Here is a 14,121-nt window from a genome sequence, read left to right as displayed (position 1 = left end):
TGTAGTGTCAATCTTCTCTTTTGAAAAACCTTTTTCAATTAAAAAGTTTAACAATCTTTCATACCAAGCTCTAGGAGCTTGTTTTAAACCATAAAGTGCTTTTGTCAATTTAAGAACATGATCCGAAAATTTTGAATCTTCAAAACCTGGAGGTTGTTCCACATACACTTCTTCTTTAATAAAACCATTTAAAAATGCACTTTTAACATCCATTTGATATAATTTAAATTCATGAAAACATGCAAATGCTAATAACATACTAATTCCTTCCATCCTAGCTACGTGAGCGTATGTTTCATCATAGTCTATGCCCTCTTCTTGAGTATACCCTTGAGCAACAAGTCTAGCCTTGTTTCTCACTATATTACCACTCTCATCAAGCATATTCCTAAATACCCATCTAGTACCTACAATAGATTTATTACTAGGCCTTTCAACTAATGTCCATACTTTACTTCTCTCAAATTGATTTAACTCTTCTTGTATAGCCATAATCCAATGTTCATCATTTAATGTTTCTTTAATATTCTTAGGCTCTATACATGAGATAAATACAACATAATTACAAATATTTCTAAGAGAAGATTGAGTTGTTACCCCTTTGGATGGATCACCTATGATTTCACCATCCTTAACATAGTTGTATTCTCTTGGGTAAGATACTTCCCTTTCTTTAATGGTTGGATTCTCGAGAGGATCATGAGTTTCCTCATCTTTCGTTTCTTCCTTTGATGATGGTTCTCCAACGTCATGTCTAACGTCATTTGTATTTATAATACCTACATCATCATTCAAACAAGAATCCTTCCTCGGAAAGAGATTATCATCGAAAACAATATATATAGATTCTTCAACAACTAAAGTTCTTTTATTAAATACTCGATAATCTTTAGAATTTAAGGAATAACCCAGAAAAATTCCTTCATCACTTTTAGCATCAAATTTGCCAAGGTTTTCTTTACCGTTGTTTAACATAAAACATTTTCATCCAAAAGGATGAAAATAGTTAATGTTAGGCTTTTTATTTTTTAAAATTTCAAATGAAGTTTTATTTAAAATTGGCCTAATCATTACCTGATTAATAACATAACAAGCAGTATTTGTGGCTTCCGCCCAAAAATATTTTGGCAAATTGTTTTCACAAAGCATGGTTCTAGCCATTTCTTCTGAAGTTCGATTTTTCCTTTCAACAACTCCATTTTGTTGAGGGGTTCTAGGTGCTAAAAAATTATGACTAATACCATTAGAATTACAAAAATTAGTAAATCCAAGATTTTCAAATTCAGTTCCATGATCACTCCTAACACTAGTTATAGAGTAACCTGTTTCGTTTTGGATTACTTTTGAAAACGTGATGAATTTTTCTAATGCTTCATCTTTAGTAATTAAGAATAGAACCCAAGTATATCTAGAATAGTCATCTACCAAGACAAATGCATATTGTTTTCCACCCAAGCTAGTAGTCTTAGTTGGCCCAAAAAGATCTATATGGATCAATTGTAATACTCTACTAGTTGATACATCATTAATGGATTTAAAAGAAATTCGCTTTTGTTTTCCTTTATCACAAACATCACAGATTTTATCATTATCAAATTTAAGCTTAGGTAACCCTCGAACTAAATTTCCTTGAATTAGCCGTTGCAAAACACCTCATACTAGCATGTCCTAGTCTCCTATGCCATAACCAACTATCATGCTCATCCTTAGCAACTAGGCATAAATTAGTCATATCAATAGAGTCTAAATGCACCATGTATATGTTTCTTATTCTATGACCAACAAACATAATTCGAGTAGATGCAATGTCAATAACTTTACAACCATTAGTTTCAAACATGACATTGAATCCTTTATCACAAAATTTGACTAATGCTTAAAAGATTATGCTTTAATCCATTCACATATAAAACATTTCTAATTTGTATGGAAGAGGTATTACCTATTGTACCTATACCTTCGATGTAACCTTTTGAATTATCACCAAAAGTCACTTCTCCTCCATTTTTGGCATTAAGCTCTATGAACCGGCTTTTGTCTCTGGTCATGTGTCTCTAGCATCCACTATCAAAGTACCATGAATTTGAATTTGTTTCCTGTGCCTTGTAGCAATGCTCCTTTTCCTACAAACATATATTATTTTTTAATTTATGGTACCCAAATTCTTTTGGGTTCATATTCATTAGTTTCCAAAATCCTAGTCCTCTTAGGTATCTATTTGTGTAGGATATCCTTATCTTTAGTAGTAATGAGCTCTTTAGGAACCCATATACTTCTAACGATTTTTCCATTAGAGGTTCTTCGGGGACCTATATGATTGTAGTTTTTAAAACTTTTTCTAACAAAGTTGGATTTTGAATTTTCTCCATTTTCAAAACGTTTTGTTCCAACTTTATCAAAAGAGGTTTTAAGATCATCAATTTTCTTTTGATGATCATCATTGACCTTTGAAAGTAAATTTTGCAAATCCAAAATTTTCTTTTCAAACTCTTCTAGTTTGATTTGCAAATCTTTGATTTTACTTTCAAAATCGTTGTTGGTTTTGGATATGAGTTTATTTTCATTTTTCAATTTTGAAACATCATTTTTATATTTTAAAAACAATTTCTCATAATCCGAAGCCAACCCATTATATTCCTCTAATAGCTCATCATAAGATAAATCATCAAATTTAGATGAGTTAGAGGTTACCTTAGAATCTTCCCCGAATGCCATCAAGCACAAGTTTGCTACTTCTTGTTCCTCTTCATCGTTCCATGTAGCCACATGAGCCTTGTACTTATTTTTTAATTGACCCTTTCTTTTCAATTGTGGGCAATCATATTTGACATGCCCTGACTTTTTGCATTCATAGAAAATGATAGGGTCCTTCTCTTTTGGTTTATTTTGAGGCCTTCATTTCGTTTGAATTTTCTTCCTCGGTAAGGTCTCATCATTTTTCTGAACCGTTTGGCAAACAATGTCATTTCCTCGTCATCGTCATCTCACTCTCATATTTTGTGGATTTGAGAGCAATTCCAATGTTTTTCTTCTTCTCCTTCTCCTTTGGTGTCTCGTCAATCTTATCGAGGTCCACCTCATCTTCAAGCATCATTTCATGAGTGAGGAGGGAACCGATTAGCTCTTCAAGAGTTAAGGACTTTAGGTTCTTAGCCTCAATGATTGCAGTCTTCTTGGATTGCCATGATTTTGGAAGTGAGTAAACTAACTTCCTCACAAGCTTTTCATTTGGAATGATCTCTCCATATGATTTGAGACCACTGACAATCGTTGAGAATCTATCCGTCATAGCATTGATATCTTCATTTAGTTTCATCCTGAAATTTTCATAGCTATGTGTTAGAAGACTAATTTTAGATTCTTTTACCTCGTTGGTGCCTTCATGAGTGACTTGTAGTTTATCCCATATTTCTTTGACGGTTGTACAAGATGAAACTCGTCCATATTCATCTGGTCCAAGAGCATAAAATATGATATGGATTGTTTTGGAGTTGAGTTGGAATATTCTTGTCTCTCCTTCACTCCATAATCTTGGATGAGTGAGAGGCTTGATATATCCGTCTTCTACAACATTCCATGCTCCCATGTCACTTTCTTGAATGAAATACATCATCTTATTCTTCAATAGGCATAATTAGCTCCATTGAAGAAGGGAGGCTTATTGACGGGCATCGAATCGAGACCGAAGTCAACATTTGAAGTAGAGGCCATTGATGACTTGTCAATCGATGTAACTCTTCCCGAATCGACTCAAGAGGGGATTAAACCTTCAAATGAGTGAGGCTTTGATACCAATTGTTGAGTTAATCGATCAACGAAATCGGCCAAGAGGGGGGTGAATTGGCAATTAAAATTTTGGTGGAAGCTTTTGTAGAAAATTGAAAGTAATTGCACATCAATTTAGAGTGGTTCGACTTTCTCAATCAAAGTCTACGTCCACTACCTTAGCTATCCACACTAATGATTTTCCAACAAATTCACTAATTTATTCTTTCTTTTGAGGCCAAAGAGATAACCTTACAACTCCCTCAAGAATATACCCCAATTCTTGAGAACACTCTTTCTCAAAGAGAAGATTACAAATTTGTAAACTTACAAGTAAATCCTCACAAGGTAGATTGTTTGCACAATTCTAGAACAAAGAAAAGAACACTAAAAATGAATACAATTGAGTACAAGTAGTGTTCTTGAAAGAAAAATGAATTTTGAATGAAAAATAGGCTTGAAATTCTCAAACTTGAGGTTTGATGCTTTCTCTTTGATTCTCTCTTGATTCTTGTTGATTGTTATTTCTTGTTTTTGATCAATGGCTTCTAAGCTTGTTTAAATACACCTTCAAATGATTCTGAAGGTTGGAGATGATTAGTGGAGTCAATAGAGCTGCTTAAGTGTGAAAACAATTAATTAAAGTAGTTGGGAGCATCAGTGCATCGATGCATACCCTAGGTACATCAGTGCATCAGTGTGAAATTCAAATATTTTGATCGTTGGACTATCAGTGCATCGGTGCACTAAGAGTGCATCGATGCATAAAATGCATTCGATGTTTTGAAAAACCTAAGTGCATCGATGCATGGTCTTGTGCATCGATGCATCAAATGCACTGAGTACATCGATGCATGGTATGTGCATCGATGCATAAAATGCATTCGATGTTTGAAAAATTAATTGGTGCATCGATGCATGGATTGGTTCATCGATGCATCACTTTGAAAAATTGATTTTAGGCTTGATTTTGGTTCAAAATACTTTGTGAAAATTGTTTCAAAAATAGTTTAAGTATAAAACACAATTTTACACATTTAGTAAGGTTTGAAATTGATCTTGAAAGACTTGGAGTAATAATTTGATATTCGAGTAATTAAATCAAATATACTAAGAAAATCATTTGTGAAATCTTAAGATTCATTTAATTTAATTTGTTATAACGAAACATCAAAATGTTTTCAACAAGGGTAACTGAAGAATGTGAAGAGAGTATTGACTTTTTTTAATTGTTTTCAGGGATTCAATTAAATTTGTCTAAGAGCAAAATTTTCGGTATCAATGTGATGAAACCTGCATCAAAGAATGGGAGGCTTCGATTGGATGTTCCAATGGAGTCTTTTCCAACGGAGTATCTTAGACTTCCCTTGGTTCGACAAAGAATTCGATTACTTTGTGGGAACCAATAATCCAGAGATGTTACGAGAAATTGGCAGGTCAGAAAGTAAATACTCTTTCTCTTGCAGCGAGGGTTGTGTTGGTGAAGTCGGGTTTAAGCGCTTTGTCAATTTACTGTTTTTAGACCTAAAGTTCAAGGGGGATTGGGTCTCATTAATTTAAACCTTTGAATAGGGCTCTCCTGGGGAAGTAGTCATGGAAATTTGCATCAGAAAAAGAGTCTTGGTGGAAGAATTTGGTGTGTTGCAAGTATAATTTGGATAATATATCAATTTTGATGGATAATGTGGTACCCTATAAGTTATCTTGGATTTGGAGGGGAGTTGTTAATAATTGTTGGGCCAATGATGCTCTTGGTCACTGTTTTTGGAATTATTTTTAATTATGAGTCAGAAAGGGGAATGATTTTTTGTTTTGGTTTGAAAGGTGGATTTTTAATTTCCCTCTTAGGTTGAAGTTTCCTAGGTTGTTTTCTCTTTCCATTAATAAAGAAGGAAAAATCTCCGAGTTTGGTTTTTTTTATACAAGGGGATGGTATTGGGATATTTAGTTGCGAAGGAATTTATTGGACTGGTGTTTGTGTTTTGTGAGTACTATAAAATTATACACAAATAATTTGCAAGTATACACAATCGCTCAAGTAATAAAGTGATGAGTGAGTATCATCTCCACAGGGATTGGGTGAAATTACAAAAGTCTAACCAAAGCAAAGCACTACTCTATCTATGTATAGTTAGTATTGATATATACAATGTCACGGTAATGGAAATGTGTATGCTGGTGGATATGGATTGATGGTCTGATGGTGTACCAAATAGAAATGCAGTGGCAAGAGCAGATGTTTAATATTAAAAATGATGAAATGTCAAGGCAATGTAAATGGTAAATTAGCAAAAATGATAATAGATAATCCTAAGCTTCCAGAATGAGTTAGTATGATATATACAATTGTCACGGTAATGGAAATGTGTATGCTGGTGGATATGGATTGATGGTCTGATGGTGTACCAAATAGAAATGCAGTGGCAAGAGCAGATGTTTAATATTAAAAATGATGAAATGTCAAGGCAATGTAAAATGGTAAATAACAGAAAATAAATAGCAAATAAATGATAAGTAGATAATCCTCACACAACAAGCTTCCACTAGAATGAATGGTAGGGATTAATTTAAGGATGCTAAACTTATCTCTCAGGCAGATTTAAGTAATCTCTAATCGACTTACTCGGGTTTTCAAAAGTCTCCTATCTTAGTCAAAGGAACCTAACAGAATAGGATGCCATGGCATCTGCTCTCACTCAACGATGCTGACAGCCTACACTATTAATAAAAACACCCTTTTTAGTTGTTGAAATCCTATCATAATCTCTCTCGAGTACTAAGGGATTAGGATATATTGTTCCTAGGCCGGTTCAAAGCCCTTTGAAAATGCTATAGCACATTGCTTATGAGGATATTGTCTTGTTTTTTTCTCGAATACTACAAGTATCTTTAGCTTAGGTTTCTCTCGAACACCTAACCTTCATCTAAGAAATTGACACTCTCATTCCTCTTACAAACCTAGATGGTGAAATATTCATAAGCAAAGCAAGCAAATAACAAAGATAAACATAAATCTACCATTAAAATAAAGTTTAAACAACCATTAAACCAACCACCGCCAAATAAGTTAGTTTATGGTAGGGTTCAAAATATCCATAAAACAAGCCATAAAATATTTGTTCCAACAACCCAAAAATAAATAGAAAAATAACAGCAAAAAGAAAGTGAGAAGAAGCCTTCGACGCGTACCACTGGAGGTCTCCTCGGCTACCACGAACCACCTTAGCTCACTAGCTCCTCTCATAGCCTAGCTCGCCACTCTTTGAAGCTTTATCAATGGAGGCATACCAAAGAAGAAGAAAGGAAAAAGGAAAATAAAAATGAGATTTTTTTCTGCTCTGCCTGTATGCCTATGCGTGTGTGTCATTCTCTCCCTTGTGAGGTGTCATATATAATAAAAAATATCTAGTGGTAATGATGAGGTTGTTGGGTGATGTTGGTTGCAAAATACCCCTCATACCCCTAGAATCACTCCATATGCATGAACCTTATCCTCCAGGTGGCAGTGGTCTTTGGCATGCGGTTATAGCCATCATTTCACATGCAGAGCCAGTTGTCCTCGTACAACTGTATCTTTTTGTCATTTTCTATGCCAGAAATGCCAAGGCATTTCAATCCGCTTCAGCAACGTGTGATGCCATGTCATTACTTCCCAAAGAGACCCTTTTTGCTTGATATTCCCTGCACACCACAAACAACTGCACCTTTCTCTCATATAACACCCTTAAGAGATAAAATAACACTACCACCACAAATGCAACTATATGCAACTACATGATCCTAAAATGACTAAAATGAGCTTTTAAAAAAACAATAACTTAAGTGAAAAGGCCTTAAAAGTAGTCTTTTTATGAAGTTAACACACCCCCAAGCTTAAGCTATTATTTGTCCTCAAGCAATGGATAACAGTTACATAAGTAGAATGTCATGGAAACTTTCAACAATAAGATAGTAGGACAAAATTGAATTTCAATCCTCAGAACAATAGGCTTCAACATGCTAGACATATCAAGAAGTCAAGTACTTTTCCTTGGGTCAAGATTCTTTGTGGTAGTGTGTGTGCGTGATTGTATCCAATCTATACTTAGCAAACTTAGAAAATTTCTAATCAAGTCTCCTAGTTTTTGTCAATGCATTTACTTATTCATTAAGCACATTTTTACTCCCTTTTTTCTCAACTTTTTTTAGATGCTGTTACGAAGGGAGTCAGCTCATCACACTTGCTCTTCTACACTCTAGATGAAAGGGAGCATACCTTCCACCCCGAGCTAGTTAAGTAGAGTCATCACGTGACTACTTTCATTCACTCATATGCACGAGGCTGCCATTTATTAAAAAGAGTTCCAGACAATGCCACGGAAAAGAGGAGTGTCCCTCTATAGCTATGCCTAAGCATTTATTCACAGTCTCATATATAGCGAGTTGTTTTTTAATTTTCTTTTAAGTACAATACCATATTTCAATGCCAAAAGTAACTAGTGTTCCTTTATAAAAAATTTCTAAATTTCCTAAGTATAGAGAACATACAAATCGTGTAAAAATAATTCACAAAGCATCAAACCCTAGAGTGAGTTTTATCATTCTCAACAGGCATTTACATTCAAATTCTAGCCTAACAAATTCATCATCATCGGGTATTCTCAAAACATTCTATCTAACTGTCCTACTATTTACTGATGTCATGGCATAATACTACGCTAATGCTATCATGTATATGCTCTACCGAGAACACAACCTCCCCCAAACTTAAGGGAAACATTGTCCTCAATGCTTAAAGAGAACTAAACTAAATAAAAACTAAATTCCATGCAATGAAATGCAAACTAAATGAAAATGAATGCAAGTGAGGTACCTCATGGTTTGCGTGGTAGTGTTGCCTTGGAGCTACTGGCAGCTCCTCGTTTGGTACGCTTACGTAGTGGTGCTGGGCTGGACTCTGAAGAACTGGAGTCATGACGCGCAATATTGAAGCATCCAGCCATGGTTTTGGTGCGTCTACCACTACGTGGTACAGGAGAATGATCGGGTAAGGAACATGACTGGGTGTTTCTTCAATAGGTACAGTAGGTGGATATTCAGGGGTCTCAGAATAGTGTGGATTAGGAGTTGGTTCATCAATTGGAGGATCGACTGCATCTTTCTCAGGCTCAGGAGATGCCTCGGTATTGAATGCTGGGAAAATTTCATCCGGAAAGCCAGGGAAATTCTGTTGAACGCGGGGAAGAATTTCTTGAAACATCGCTTCCACCACATTATCTCTACGCTTCATAACCAAAGAATTTACGATTGTCACCATGTAAAGCATGTAGGTGAGTCTGAGTCTGCATCACAACTTCCTCGAGAGGAAGCAACCTTGCCTCGGCATTTGATTGTTCAGTACCTACAGATTGCTCATGAGAAGGGTCCTTAGATTTTTTTATTTTCGAGTCCCAATAACAGTGGTATCTAACCCTAGTTATGCCCGAAATTCTAGGTAAAATCTCATCAAAAGCATTCTCATTAACCTTTTTACTTACGACACAAAGTAGTGATTAATAGGGAACACTAAAGCACTTGCCTTTTTACCCAAATATTCATGAACTTGATGAACAATAATTCGACCAACATCAATAGGACGGGATACCATGATCGAGTGTAAAAACATTAAACGAGAAAGTGATACTATAATATTATGAGATGTAGGCATGATCTTGTGTTTAAGGAAATGGTTCCATAACTTGGCGTGCAGTTGAAGACACTCACGGTTGACTGAATATCGACCATTCCACTTGGTGTTTGCGAAGCACAAGTCATCCAAAATCTCATCGTAGGTGATGCTATCGACATCATTTTTGAACGTGGCATGTCTGTTATCCACATCCTGTAAATAAAAATACCTATTAATCGCAGAGGGTGTAAACCGAATCTGTTTGCCTCGCATGAAAATGGAGTGTTGGTTCGGTTTGGAGATGTTGGCGTAAAATTCCTTAACCAACAAGGCATTAACCGAACCCGAATGCCTTGCAAACTTCTTCCAATTGAGTGGAGTAACAATGTCCATCACGTCCGGTCCAAAGCCACCGTCGACTTCATCGGTAAAAAAAACCCAACTCAAAGAAGAGTTTTCGGTTCTTGAAATTTTGAAACCGTGCCTTGGCTTCATCATTCTTGAACTGTTGCACAGTGGAGACCTCAGTTACAGGTCGGTCTTGTACGCACCACTTTCAGCGTTTGTGAAGCAAGAAAAATGAAAAATGAAGAAACTTTGATGGTGTTAAAAGCTTGAAGGATTTTTGGCTATGGAGAAAATGAAGGAAGAATATGAAGAAATAAGTGAAAAAAAGTAAGTTCAGAATGAAAGAGAAAAAGTTAATAATAAAAGAGAAAAAGAAAAAGTTAAAAAATGAGAGGGAAATGGGTGATAGGACAGTTAAAAAAATGAGTGAGTGGGGTTTAATACGTGTATGGGGAAGGAAAAATAACCTGCCAAAAGTAATGATGATGATGAGACAAAACTGTGGAGAGAGAAAAGTAGAAATCAGAAATAAATAAATTAAATTAAAAAGAAACAAATCAAAAGAATATCTTCCCCATTTAAAGCGTTGTCCTTTCCTCCTTTTGGTAACCGCACCCTGGACGGCTTTCAGTATTGTGGTCCCTACAAATTAAATAAAAAATTATCTACACCAATAAAATAAGAATAAAAATTAAAAAAAAAGAAAAGATTAAATTTTAATTTTTATTTATTTATTTACAGCAACAAATTCAATGTCGTGGCATCAAAATTTGGTTTTCCTCTGGGCACTCTTCAACATCGTGCAGATGCAAAACTGCCTTGTTGTGCGGTGGTGGAACTCCATTATAGGCTTTCAGACGCTGGCCATTGACTTTGAAGATTGTCCCATCTTTTTTTTGTCAACAGCTCCATGGGGTAGACATAATGCACCTCAAATGGTTACTACAGCAAAATAGAGTTTTAGCTACATTTTTTAGTCCTACAGCGGCGTTTTTAAGCACCGCTAAAAGCAGTCGCGGAGATAGTAAAAATGACGCAAGAAGTGCCGGTCATACCAGTGCCGGTCATACCAGTGCCGCTAATGTTAGTGGCGTTTGTGAAATAAAAACGCCACAAAAAGTCAAGATCTATAGCAGCGTTTTTGAAACAAACGTCGTAAAAGGCCAGATCTATAGCGGCGTTTTTGTATACAAACACCGTAAAAGGTCGAGATCTATAGCAATTTTTTTTAACAAACGCCGCAAAAGGTCAGATCTATAGCGGCGTTTTTGGATACAAACACCGCAAAAGGTCAGATCTGTAGCGGCTCTTTTGGATAAAAACGACGAATTCTATCCATAGCATTGACTTCTCTTAGAAAGTCAAATTCATACCCAATCTTGAATAGCACAAAGGATCAATAAATAACAACATCCAAAAAGAACAATGAAACGCAAATCATGTGGAAGAATATTCTTAATTTACATAATCTAATAAGTAAATAAAGCACAAGTTAAACCAACAAATATATTATACCAACTTAATAGCTCGAGAACAATTGTCTAAAATGATTATAAATTTCATTAAAAGTTTTACCAACATGAATAAGTTGCATTTTTCATCAGATAGTAGATTCTGAACAAAACAATCATGCAAGAATGAATAAAAACAATGATATTCACTAAATCAAGTATTATTTGGAATATACAAATAGACCAGATGTACTAACTTGACATCACACCAAATTTTGAAATGACAAGTCAATAAGCTAAGCTATGCGAATAGAATTACATTCTGGTGATTAAAAATGATTAATTACAAATTGAATAATGTGATGAATCAACTCTAAAAGTCCTTCAGGGTGATAATTGTTTTTCCCACCCTCAAGTATGATGGTCCCTTATTTATTGTTGAAAACCATACCCATCATTGATCAAACTTTCTCCTAGCCATTGTTATTAATTACTTAACACTGGAAAGAAAGTAAAAAAAGTGAAGAAGACCCAGAAACAGAAGAAATTGGAAAACAAGGATAGATGTGCTTTGAAAGAATATCAATGTAAATACTGACACATGTTTTTCCATTTCCTTGGGAACAGAAAACAGATCAAATTTGATATATGTCTTTAGCATGTACAATGAAAATGCTTGCAAGTTACGGATGCCAGTTATCATCAGATCTTGGACTCCAGGATGTTGCACCTGCCATAAACTTTAAAGTTATAATCTCACGGACTTACCTTTGACTTCATGCTATAATATCATCGTAAACGGGACTTACCTTCACAACAACATCTTCCACATCACTTTTGAGTCTTGCTCGATAAACCTAATTTAGAGATGAAAACATATTAGGTATATTCCATAGGATTCTCATAAGGAATATCCTACCAGTACGAATTAAGAGTTAAGCCAATGACTTAAAAATAATAATATACAAAATTATCAAAACGGTGTCATTAAAGCTAAATTATGTAATAGCCTATAATATCTTGGCAAGTGTTAAGCTTATTTAATGAAAATATATGTTCTTTATCCGTTTTAATCATTAAAAGCTGCAAAGTTGAAAACATACCCTTCCCAGCCAACTCATTCAGAATTTCGAGCTATGTAAAGAAATGGAAAGTAGTACCAGCGCAATTGAAGCTGAACCAAGAGGATTTACATCAAACTTTTCAAAAACCTCGCCTATACTTCGACCCAACTCCTTCTCTAAAACAAGTTGAACAGCATCAAATGGTGTTGCAGGGGCTTGATCACACAGAGTAACAAGCTTTCTCACCCATGCAACTGGGGCTAGGTCTGGCTTCCCAATAATTTGAGCAACCTAAGAGCAAAGCATCCATCAAGCAATTAACGGATTTTTAATAAAATATGGAGATACTCTAAATCACTCTATGATTGGGGAACAAGTGAAAACAAAAGTGTGAAAGTAAAACAGGGTTTCAAGACGCAAAAGGGAACATAATCAAATAGGTACAAAACCATCCCTTGAATGAACTGAAAGAACACAAAAGAAAAGACTTTATAGTTTTCCAAGAGCTAAGAATAGCCCAAATAAAGCAATCAATAAGATAAACAAACAGAAAAGAAACTAATGAGTAAAAAAGACAAAACCTTGAATTGAATATTTTTTCACAACAAAACTCAAGTCATCACTCTTCAATTTGCCAACATAGTTTCAGACATGAGGATGAAGATTTGACTGTCCAAGGAATATATAATTACATGAAAGAACTTAAGAAAAATCCGAACATAACTACCCGTATCCAAAATCTATGTCCTTTCAAAACAATGAGGGAAGCGATAACAGTGAAGTGGTGGAGCTGAAATATTAAGAACGGCAAGAGATCACTACCATCGCCAAGGCCGGACATGTTGAAGTTAATCCCTTCGTTGTTGCTCATCGTGAAGAAATTGCATAAAGGAGAAATAAACAAGCTTGATTTTAGCAAGAAAATGGGAATCTAAAACCCTAGATACGATAAAAGTGGGAGAAGAGGGGAAGTTAAAAGGTGAGTGAGAAAGGCATTTATTTAAAAGGGGGAGAAGAGGGGAAGAAAAGGGGAATCTAAAACCCTAGATAAGTTCAAACAATTGTAGCATTTATTTAAAAAATGCCACTATAGATAAATACTATTGTGGTGTTTGTATAAAAATGCCACTAAAGTTCTAATATGTTACGACGTTTATTGAAAAAACGCCACTATAGGTAAATACTATTGTGGCTTTTGTATAAAAACGCCGCTAAAGTTATAATCTGTTGCGGCGTTTATTGAAAAAACACCACTATAGGTGAACCCTATTATGGCATTTATATAAAATAACCGCTAAAGTTCTAATCTGTTACGGTGTTTATTGAAAAAATGCCACTATAGGTGAACCCTATTATAACGTTTATATAAAAATACCGCTAAAGTACTAATCTATTGTGGCATTTTTGGACCTATTGAGGTGTTTGTATAAAAACGCTGTTATAGTATTAATCTGTTGCGACGTTTATTGAAAAAACGCCACTATAGATGGACCTATTGCGGCGTTTGTCAAAAAAACGCCACTATAGATGAACCCTATTATGGTGTTTGTAAAGAAACGCCGCTAAGGTTACCATTTTGTGGCGTTTGGAATGTAAACTTCACTATATGTTTAAATTTAGTGGCGTTTACTCTAAAAACGCCGCTAAAAACGTTGCTAAAGAACATTTTTACTGTAGTGGGTCCTAACCATCGAGATTTGAGCTTCCCAAGAAAACGTCGCTATAAAGCAAGACTTGTTAGCCCATATGAAAATGCCATGGCATCAGTTTTTGGCCATGCCACTTCTTGGTTTTCTCCTTGTATATCCAAGCATTCCCATATGCTTGTGCTCTAAACTCTTCCATT

The 14,121-nt window shown here is 35.2% G+C and overlaps 1 long non-coding RNA gene across 1 annotated transcript; it reads right to left on the bottom strand.

Moving 5' to 3' along the window:
- Positions 1-11,901: 11,901 nt before the first annotated feature.
- LOC120197074 lies at positions 11,902-12,565 on the bottom strand. Its single transcript, XR_005523245.1, has 3 exons — positions 12,372-12,565; positions 12,021-12,068; positions 11,902-11,941 (listed from the first exon to the last, which is right to left on the bottom strand). It is a non-coding gene; the product is annotated as an uncharacterized LOC120197074 (long non-coding RNA).
- Between the last annotated feature and the right edge of the window lie 1,556 nt (positions 12,566-14,121).

This window comes from Hibiscus syriacus, unplaced genomic scaffold, assembly GCF_006381635.1.
Source record: "Hibiscus syriacus cultivar Baekdansim isolate YM2019G1 unplaced genomic scaffold, ASM638163v2 tig00004777_pilon, whole genome shotgun sequence".
Lineage (NCBI taxonomy): Eukaryota > Viridiplantae > Streptophyta > Magnoliopsida > Malvales > Malvaceae > Hibiscus > Hibiscus syriacus.
This window is presented reverse-complemented; position numbering and strand designations above follow the sequence as displayed.